The sequence below is a fragment of the Dipodomys spectabilis genome, unplaced genomic scaffold (genome assembly GCF_019054845.1).
Source record: "Dipodomys spectabilis isolate Male_0828 unplaced genomic scaffold, ASM1905484v1 ptg000481l, whole genome shotgun sequence".
NCBI lineage: Eukaryota > Metazoa > Chordata > Mammalia > Rodentia > Heteromyidae > Dipodomys > Dipodomys spectabilis.
Genome location: NW_024871158.1, coordinates 231772 through 241628, shown reverse-complemented (window position 1 = coordinate 241628; position 9857 = coordinate 231772).

The window sequence follows — 9857 nt, the reverse complement described above, 5'->3', positions numbered from 1 at the left end:
TATTGTAATTTATTTTGCTTTTATATTTTTGGTTGCATCATTTTACTTTCTGCTCTGCCATTTCCCAAATGATTTATATAGAGGGCATTATTTCATCTTTTCTCATTCCTAGAATAAGCTGCACATGAAGACACTACTGGTCCTTATTTTCAGTCTGTATCTTTGAATATGGAAGAAAATCTTTCCTCTGCTCTCATCAATTCCATTCTCTCCAGTTAGAATAATTTTGAATAGTAAAAATGGAAAAGGGGAAAATAAATCACGGTGAAAAAACAGATGCAGAAAATTCACCGGATTTTTCTGAACAGTTCAACTAATGTAAACTATTAGGGAAATACATGGACACCTCATTCTCACTGTCACTCAAAGCCTCTAGTTAGGCAATTCTTAGGAATATGAGGAACATGATGAAAAAGTGAGGAATGGTATCAATTGCAAAAAAAATGGAGAAGGATCCATGCAAATTTCTTCTTTGGGCTGCTGAAAATAATCAGGTTATTACAGTGCGGAGACTACTTTCCAAAACAGCCACTCATGTGAATACTAGAGATGACGATGAGTATACCCATATTCATTAGGAAGCCTACAGTGGACACTTAGACACTGTCCATGAGTTGTTGGCTCAAGCGGCAGATATTCATGCAATAACTGTAGATGGTTGGACAACCCTGCGCAGTGATTATATCTGGAATAATACTAGAGTGGCTTTTTTCTTACTTCATCATGATTCAGATACCAATGGCCCCCTTGCTTCTTGCTGCTGGGAATAGAGATAGCAAAGACATGTTGAATCTGCTTCTGTTGAACCATTATGTCAAATCAGGTCTGAAGAACAACTTGGAAGAAACTGTATTTGATATTGCCAAAAGGATAAGTATGTATCACTATCTCTTTGAAGTTTTGCAAAGCTGCACAAATTGCTCTCCTAAATCATAATTTTTCGGTTAAGTTTATTAAATTTCAAAAATGCCATTGCATTCTTTGTTTCCATACTAAATATTTTCACGATCCAAATAACAACAATAGCTTATTGTAACAATTAATGGATTCCATGGAAGTCTTCCAAGTGAATTGCATGACTTTGATGTCAAAATGTATTCAAGTGTTAGTTTTATACATCTATAATGATTTCTGGAGAGTTTTTGGTATTTTTATTGTACTTAAGTGGTTACATAATTTCACAGTATTGTGGAATAGTGATGCTCAGTTAAAGTCACAAACACATTCTAACATTTCTGGAGCAAATTGTCTATCACAGTCTATAACATTTATGAGTTCTATGAGCTTTGCGATACAGTTATTCCTTCCACATTGGTTGGTATGTGCATTTCTTTTGTTTTGCATAACATCAGCTGTTCCCTTTTTCCCAATTGTTTTCTCCCTCCCATCCCTGCCATTAACTTGCTTAGTTCATTTTGGTCAGTGTCCAGTGCAGCTGACGGGTTTTTCCCTGATTCCCTCTACTTCTATGTCATCTTCCTGGTTCCCCTCCATTGTACACATATATACCATACATGTGATCAGCAGCATGGGGTTATTTAGTAGAGATTCGACCAGATGAGTGGAAGTCCTTTGTTTCTTAAGTCCTGTTAATTTTGTCGTATTACCTAACATTTTGGTTTTAACATCCACTTATCAGAGAGAACATGTACTGTTTGTCTCTTTGCTCTTGGCTTACCTTGCTCAACATGATCACCTTCTAGCTCCATCCATTTCCCTGCAAATGCCATTATTTTGTCATTTCTAATGGCTGCATAATATTCCATTGTGTATAGATACCACAATTTTGGGATCCATTCATCTGTGGTGAGACATCTGGGTTGTTTCCATATCCTGGTTATTACGAACAGTACGGCAATAAACATGGAGGTGCATGTGTCCTTGTATACTGGTTCCTGTTGTTCAGGATGGATGCCTAGAAGTGGTATGACTGGGTCATAAGGGAGGTCAATATTTAGCTTTCTTAGGACCCTCCAGACTGTTTTCCAAAGTGGTTGTATGAGTGTACATTCCCAACAGCAGTGTAGTAGGGTTCCTCTTTCTCCACATACCCTCCAGCATTTGTCATTGGCTGACTTGAGGATGTGGGACATTCTGACTGGGGTAAGGTGGTGTCTCATGGTTGTCTTTATTTACATTTCCTTCAAAACCAGGGATGGTGAACATTTCCTAATGTGTTTCTTTGCCATTTTTATCTCTTCTTCTGAGAAGTCTCTCTTTAGTTCCCTTTCCCATTTAGTAATTGGTTTGTTAGGTTTTGGAGGGATTAGTTTCTTGAGTTCCCTGTATATACTGGATATTAACCCCTTGTCGGATATATTGCTGGTAAATATTTTCCCCAATTAATTGGTTGTCTTTCTAGCTTGGTTGCAATAGCTTTAGCTTTGCAGAAGCTTTTTATTTTAAGGTAGTCCCATTTGTCGTGTCTCACTCCAATTTGTTGTGACCCTGGGACTCTGTTCATGAAATTCTTTCCTGGACGTGTAAGTACAAGTGTCTCTCCTACTCTGCCTGCAGTGGTTTCAGAGATTCAGGTTTAATGCTAAGGTCTTTGATCCATTTTGAGCTGATGTTGGTGTATGGTGATATGCTGGTGGCCACTTTTATTCTTCTGCATATGGCCACCCAGTTTTCCCAGCATTAGTGGTTGAAGAGGCTGTGTTTCTTCCATCGTCTGTCTTTGGTTCCTTTGTCAAATGTCAGCTGACTGTAGGCATGTGGATTTATTTCTGGATCTTCTATTCTATTCTATTTGTCTTCGGGTCTGTGTTTGTGCCAGTACCATGCTGTCTTTGTTATTATGGCTCTATAGTAGAGTTTGAAGTTTGACATGGGTATACCTCCCATGTTGTCTTTATTTGCTAGAATTATTTTGGATATTCTAGGTCTTTTTTGGTTCCATATGAATTTTTGGACTGTTTTCTATATTTCAGGGATATACATCATTGGGATTTTAATAGGAATTGCATTGAATTTGTATATTAATTTGGGCAGTATTGACATTTTCACTATATTGTCTGCCTATAAAAGAGCATGGGAGGTCTTTCCATTTCCTAGTGTCCTCTGTAATTTTTTTCTTTAACTTTTTATAGTTTTCAATAAATAGTTCTTTTACATCTTTGGTTAGGTTACTTCCTGAATATTTTATTTTGGGGGATGTTATTGTGAATGGGCTTGCTTTCCTTTATTTCCCTCTCTGCTTGTACATTGTCAGTGTACAGGCATGCAACTGGTTTTGGGGGGTTTATTTTGTATCCTGCTACGTTGCCGAAGTGATTTATGATTTCTAAGAGTTTGGGGATGGAATTTTTGGGATCGTGAAGGTATAGTATGATGTCATCTGTAAAAAGGGATAGTTTAATTTCTTCTTTCCCTATACAGATCCTTATAATGTCTTTTTCTTGCCTTATTGACCTGGCTAAGAGTTCCAGGGCTATATTGAACAGGAGTAGAGACAGTGGGCATCCTTGCCTTGTTCCTGATTTTTTTTTGGGGGTCCGGTCATGGGGCCTGAACTCTGGGCCTGGGTGCTGTCCCTCAGCTCTTCAGCTCAAGGCTAGCACTCTACCACTTGAGCCACAGCGCCACTTCTGGCTTTTTTCGTTTTGCTTATGTGGTGCTGAGGAATCGAACCCAGGGCCTCAGGCATGCAAGGCAAGTGCTCTACCACTGAGCCACCTTCCCAGTCCCCTTGTTCCTGATTTTAAGAGAATTGGTTGTAGCTTTTCCCCATTAAGTATAGTATTAGCTATTGGTCTGTTGTAAATGGCTTATAATGTTTTAAGAAATGTTCCTTCTATTTATATTGCCTCCAGAGCTTTTAGCATGGATGAATGTTGAATTTTATCAAAAACTTTTTCTGCATTTGTGGAGATAATCATGTGATTCTTGACCTTGGCTCTGCTGATGTGTTGGATTATATTTATTGACTTACATATGTTAAACCATCCCTGAATCTCTGGGATGAAGCCTACATGGGTTTAGTGTATGGCTTTTTTTATGTGTTTCTGCATTCTGTCAGCTAGAATCTTGTTAATGACCTTTGCACCTGTGTTCATCAAGGACATTGGCCTGTAATTCTCCTTTTTGGTTGGGTCTTTGCCTGGTTTGGGGATGAATGTGATATTGGCTTCGTAGAATGTGTTTGGGTTAGCTCCCTCCTTCTCTGTTTCTCTGAAGAGCTTGAGGAGTATAGGTATTACTTCTTCTTTAAAGATCGTATAGAATTCTGTTGTGAATTCATCTGGTCCTGGGCTTTTGTTGTTGTTGTTGGAAGACCTCTGATTGCTTCCCGTATCTCGTTGTAGGATGTTGACTTATTTAATTGATTTACTTCTTCTTTGCTCAATTTGGGAAACTTGTATTTCTCTGAAAATGCATCCATTTCTGCCAGGTTTTCTTTCTTTAGAGGGTATAACTTTTGAAAGTAGTCCGTTAAAATTGTTTGGGCATCTTGGGTACATGTTGTGATTTTTCCCGTAGCATCCCTAATCCTGTTAATATGGGTTTCCTCTCTTCTTTTTTAAATTAATCTTGCCAAATATCTATCAATTTTATTTGTTTTTTCAACCAGCTTTTTGTTTGGTTAATTTTGGCTATGATTCTCCAATTCTCTATTTGAATAATCTCTGCTCTTAGTTTGGCTATCTGGCTGTGTTTAGTAACTTTAGGTTCCATTTTTTCATGTTTTTCTAGCTGTTTTATTTGCAACATGAGATTATTTTCTTGGTCTGTCTCTATTTTCTTGATCTGGGCACTGATGGCAATAAATTTGTCCATCAGGACAGCTTTTGCTGTGAACCAAAAGGTTTTTGCGATGCATTTTCATTTTCATTGAGTTGCAGGAATTTTTTAAATTTCTTCTTTAATCACTTCCATTACCCAGGCATTGCTTTGATGTGAGCTGTTCAATTTCCATGTATTTTAGTAATTTCTGCAGTATGTTTTGTTATTGAGAACTAGCTTGATTCCACTATTGTCAGATAGGATACAGGGGATTATGTCAATCCCCTTGAATTTGCTTAAGTTTCTTACATGAACTATTATATGGTCTATTTTGGAGAAAGTACCATGAGCTGCTGAGAAGAATGTGTACTATGTTGTTTTTAGGGTGAAATACTTGGTAAATGTCAGTTCTGCTTGAAGTATGGCCTCATTAATTCGATAGCTTCTTTGCCAATATGCTGGTTGGTAGACCTGTCCTTTGGTGAGAGTGGGGTGTTAAAGTCTCCTAGTATTATCATATTGGATCTATTTTATTCTGCAAGTTTGAGAGTATTTGCTTAACATATTTGGGTGCACCAATGTTTGGGGAATGTTAGGTAGATTATGGTAATATCCCCCTCTTGTATTGTTTCCTGTATTAATATGTAGTGTCCATCCTTGTCTTTTTGTATTGATTTTAGTTTATTTTTTTACTGTTGATTGGATCTTTTTTTAAAATTTTTTATTGTAAAGATACTATACAGAGGGTTACAGTAACATGAGCAAGGTAATGAGTACACTTCCTATTGAGCATTGTTACCCCCTCCATTGTTTTCCTCCTACCATCCCTGCCCTCCTTACTTCCCCGAGGTTCTTTTTTTTTAAAAAATTGTGATTAAGTGATTACATAACTTCCCAAATTTCACAGTATTGTGAAATAATGATGCTCCTTTAAAGTCACAAGTTCATTCTAAATTTCCTGGAGCAAATTGTCTATCACAGTCTATAACATATAACAGTGTACACAATACAACATACATGTGATCAGCAGTATGGGGATATTTAGTAGTGTTTCGACCAGATGAGTGGGAGTTCTTTGTTTCTTAAGTCCTGTTAATTTTGTCGTATCACCTAACATTTTGGATTTAGCATCCACTTAGGGAGACCATGTACCGTTTGTCTCTTTGCTCTTGGCTTACCTTGCTCAACATGATCACCTTCTAGCTCCATCCATTTCCCTGCAAATGCCATTATTTTGTCATTTCTAATGGCTGCATAATATTCCATTGTTTGTAGATACCATAATTTTCGGATACGTTCATCTGTGTTGGGGCATCTGGGTTATTTCCATATCCTAGCTATTGTGAATAGTGCTCCAATATACATTGAGGTGCATGTGTCCTTGTATATTGTTTCCTATTGTTCAGGGTAGATGCCTAGAAGTGGTATGACTGGGTCATAAGGGAGGTCAATCTTTATCTTTCTAAGGACCCTCCAGAGTGCTTTCCAAAGTGAGTGTATAAGTGTACATTCCCACCAGCAGTGTAATAGGGTTCCTATTTCTCCACATACCCTCCAGCAATTGTCATTGGATGATTTCTGGATGTGTGACATTCTGACTGATGTAAGGTGGTATCTTTGTCTTTATTTGCATTTCCTTCACCAACAGGGATGATGAACATTTCCTCATGTCTTTCTTTGCCATTTTTATTTCTTCCTCTGAGAAGTCCCTCTTTACTTCCCTTGCCCATTTAGTAATTGTTTTTTTAGGTTTAGGAGGGATTAGTTTCTTGAGTTCCCTGTATATACTGGATATTAACCCCTTGTCTGATATATTGCTGGTAAATATTTTTTCCCAATTAGTTATTTGTCTTTCTAGCTTGGTTGCAATAGATTTAGCTGTGCAGAAGATTTATATTTTAAAGTTGGCCCATTTGTTGAGTCTCTCTCCAATTTGTTGTGATCCTGGGACTCTGTTCAGGAAGTTCCTTCCTGTGCCTATTGGTTCAAGTGTCTCTCCTACTCTGTCCTGCAGTAGTTTCAGAGATTCAGTTTTAATGTTAAGATCTTTAATCCATTTTGAGTTGATGTTGGTGCATGGTGATAGGCTGGGGTCCACTTTTAGTTTTCTCCATGTGGCAGCCCAGTTTTCCCAGCAGTAGTGGTTGAAGAGGCTGTGTTTCTTCCATTGTATGTCTTGGGCTCCTTTGTTTAATATCAGCTGACTCTAGGCCTGTGGATTTATTTCTGGATCTTCTATTCTGTTCCATTGGTCTTCTGGTCTGTTTTTGTGCCAGTACCATGCTGTCTTTATTATTATAGCTCTGTAGTATAGTTTGAAGTGTGGCATGGATATCCCTCCCATTTTGCCTTTATTCCCTAGAATTGGTTTGGCTATTCTAGGTCTTTTGTTGTTCCATATGAATTTTTGGACTGTTTTCTGTATTTTAGTGATGTAAGTCATTAGGATTTTAATAGGGAATGCATTGAATTTGTATATTAATTTTGGCAGTATTGCCATCTTCACTATATTAACTTGGCCTATCCAAGAGCATGGGAGGTCTTTCCATTTCCTAGAGTCTTCCGCAATTTCTGTCTTTATCTTTTTATAGTTTTCATTAAATAGTTCTTTTACATCTTTGGTTAATTCCTAAATATTTTATTTTGGGGGAGGTTATTGTGAATGGGGTTACTCCCTTTATTTCCCTCTCTTCTTGTACATTGTCAGTGTACAGGAAGGCAACTGATTTTTGTGGGTTTATTTTGTATCCTGCTACTTTGCCGAAGTGATTTATGATTTCTAAGAGTTTGGGGATGGAGTTTTTGGGATCATGAAGGTATAGTATCATGTTGTCTGCAAAAAGGAATAGTTTAGCCTCTTCTTTCCCTATGCGGATCCCTTTCATGTATTTTTCTTGTCTTATTGTTCTGGCTAAGGCTTCCAGGAATATATTGAAGTGCAGTGGAGACAGTAGGCATACTTGCCTTGTTCCTGATTTTAGGAGAATTGGTTGTAGCTTTTCCCCATTAAGTGTATTATTGGCTATTGGTCTGTCATAACTGGTTTAATTGTTTTAAGAAATGTTCCTGCTATTTCTATTTTCTCCAGAGCCTTTAGCATGAATGAATGTTGAATTTTATCAAAGGTCTTTTCTGCATCTGTGGCAAAAATCATGTGATTCTTGACCTTGGCTCTGTTGATGAGTTGGATTACATTTATTGACTTACAGAATAAAATAGATCCTAATACGATAATACTAGGAGACCTCAACACACCACTCTCACCAAAGGACAGGCCTGCCAACCAGAGGATTGGAAAAGAAGCTACCAAATTAAGTGAGGCCATACTTCAAGCGGAATTAACTGATATCTACCGAGTATTTCACCGTAACACAACACAGTACACATTCTTCTCAGCAGCTCATGGAACTTTCTCCAAAATAGACTATATCATAGTTCATGCAAGGAACTTAAGCAAATACAAAGGGACGAAATAATCCCCTGTATCCTATCTGACCATAGTGGAATCAAGCTAGTTCTCAATAACAAAGCATACCGCAGAAATTTCTCTAATACATGCAAATTGAACAGCACACTTCTTAGCAATGCTTGGGTAATGAAAGAGATCAGAGAAGAAATAAAACATTTCCTACAACTCAATGAAAATGAAAAAAAAAAAAAAAAACCTCGCAAAGACACTTGTGGGACACAGCAAAAGCTGTCCTGAGGGGTAAATTTATCGCCCTCATTGCCCACATCAAGAAAATGGAGACAGACCAAGTAAATAATCTCATGTTGCAACTAAAACAGCTAGAAAAACAAGAAAAAATGGGACCTAAAGCTACTAGACGGAGCCAGATAACCAAATTAAGAGCAGAGATTAACCAATTAGAAAATCAGATAATTACAGCCAAAATTAACCAAACAAAAAGCTGGTTCTTTGAAAAAATAAACAAAATTGATGGACCGTTGGCAAGATTAATTTAAAAAAATAAGAAAGGAAACCCATTTTAACAAGATTAGGGATGCCACCGGAAAAATCATAACACGTACCCAAGATATCCAAACAATCCTAATGGGCTACTTTCAAAAGTTATACTCTCTAAAGGAAGAAAACCTGGCAGAAATGGATGCATTTTTAGAGAAATCCAAGTTGCCCAAACTGAGCAAAGAAGTGAACCAATTAAATAAGCCAATATCCTACAACGAGATACAGGAAGCAATCAGAGGTCTTCCAACAACAAAAAAAAGCTCAGGACCAGGTGGATTCATAGCAGAATTCTATAAGACCTTTAAAGAAGAACTAATACCCACACTCCTCAAGCTCTTCAGAGAAACAGAGAAGCCAATATCACACTCATCCCCAAACCATTCAAAGACCCAACCAAAAAGGAGAATTACAGGCCAATTTCCTTGATGAACTCAGGTGCAAAGATCCTTAACAAGATTCTAGCTAAAAGAATCCAGAAACACATAAAAAAATTCATACACTATGACCAGTTAGGCTTCATCCCAGAGATGCAGGGATGGTTTGACATTGTAATGATTTTAATGACAAGTTTATTTTATCAGATATAAGGATTGCTACACCTGCTTTCTTATTAGGGGAATTTGATTGGTAGATCCTTTTCCAACCCTTCACTCTGAGTTTGTTTGCATGTTTGGCTTAGAGGTGGGTCTCCTGAAGGCAACAGATGGATGGGTCCTGTTTTAGGATCCAATCTGCAGTTCTTTTTCTTTTGATTGGTGAAATAAGTCCATTAATCTTAAGAGATAGAATAGAGAGGTGCATTATGGTCACTGTTTTTCTTCTTTCTTTTCCTCTGTCCTTGCTCAGATAGACTTCTATTAATGCTTGTCTGGGTGCAGGTCCCTGTTCCTGGTTGCTTTTCTCAGGTTGTGTTCCACCTTTTAGTAGTCTTTGTAATGCTGGCTTAATGTTTATGTATTAATTTAGTTTTTTCTTTGCTATTAAAAATTTTCATTTCTCCATGGAATGTGAATGCTAGCTTTACCGAGTATATCAGTCTGGGTTGGCAGTTATTGGCTCTCAGTGCTCATGTGGTACTTTCCCAGGCCTTTCTTGCATTCAGGGTTTGTGTGGAGAGATCTGTAGTGATTGTAATATTTTTCCTATAGTAGTATAGCTCCTT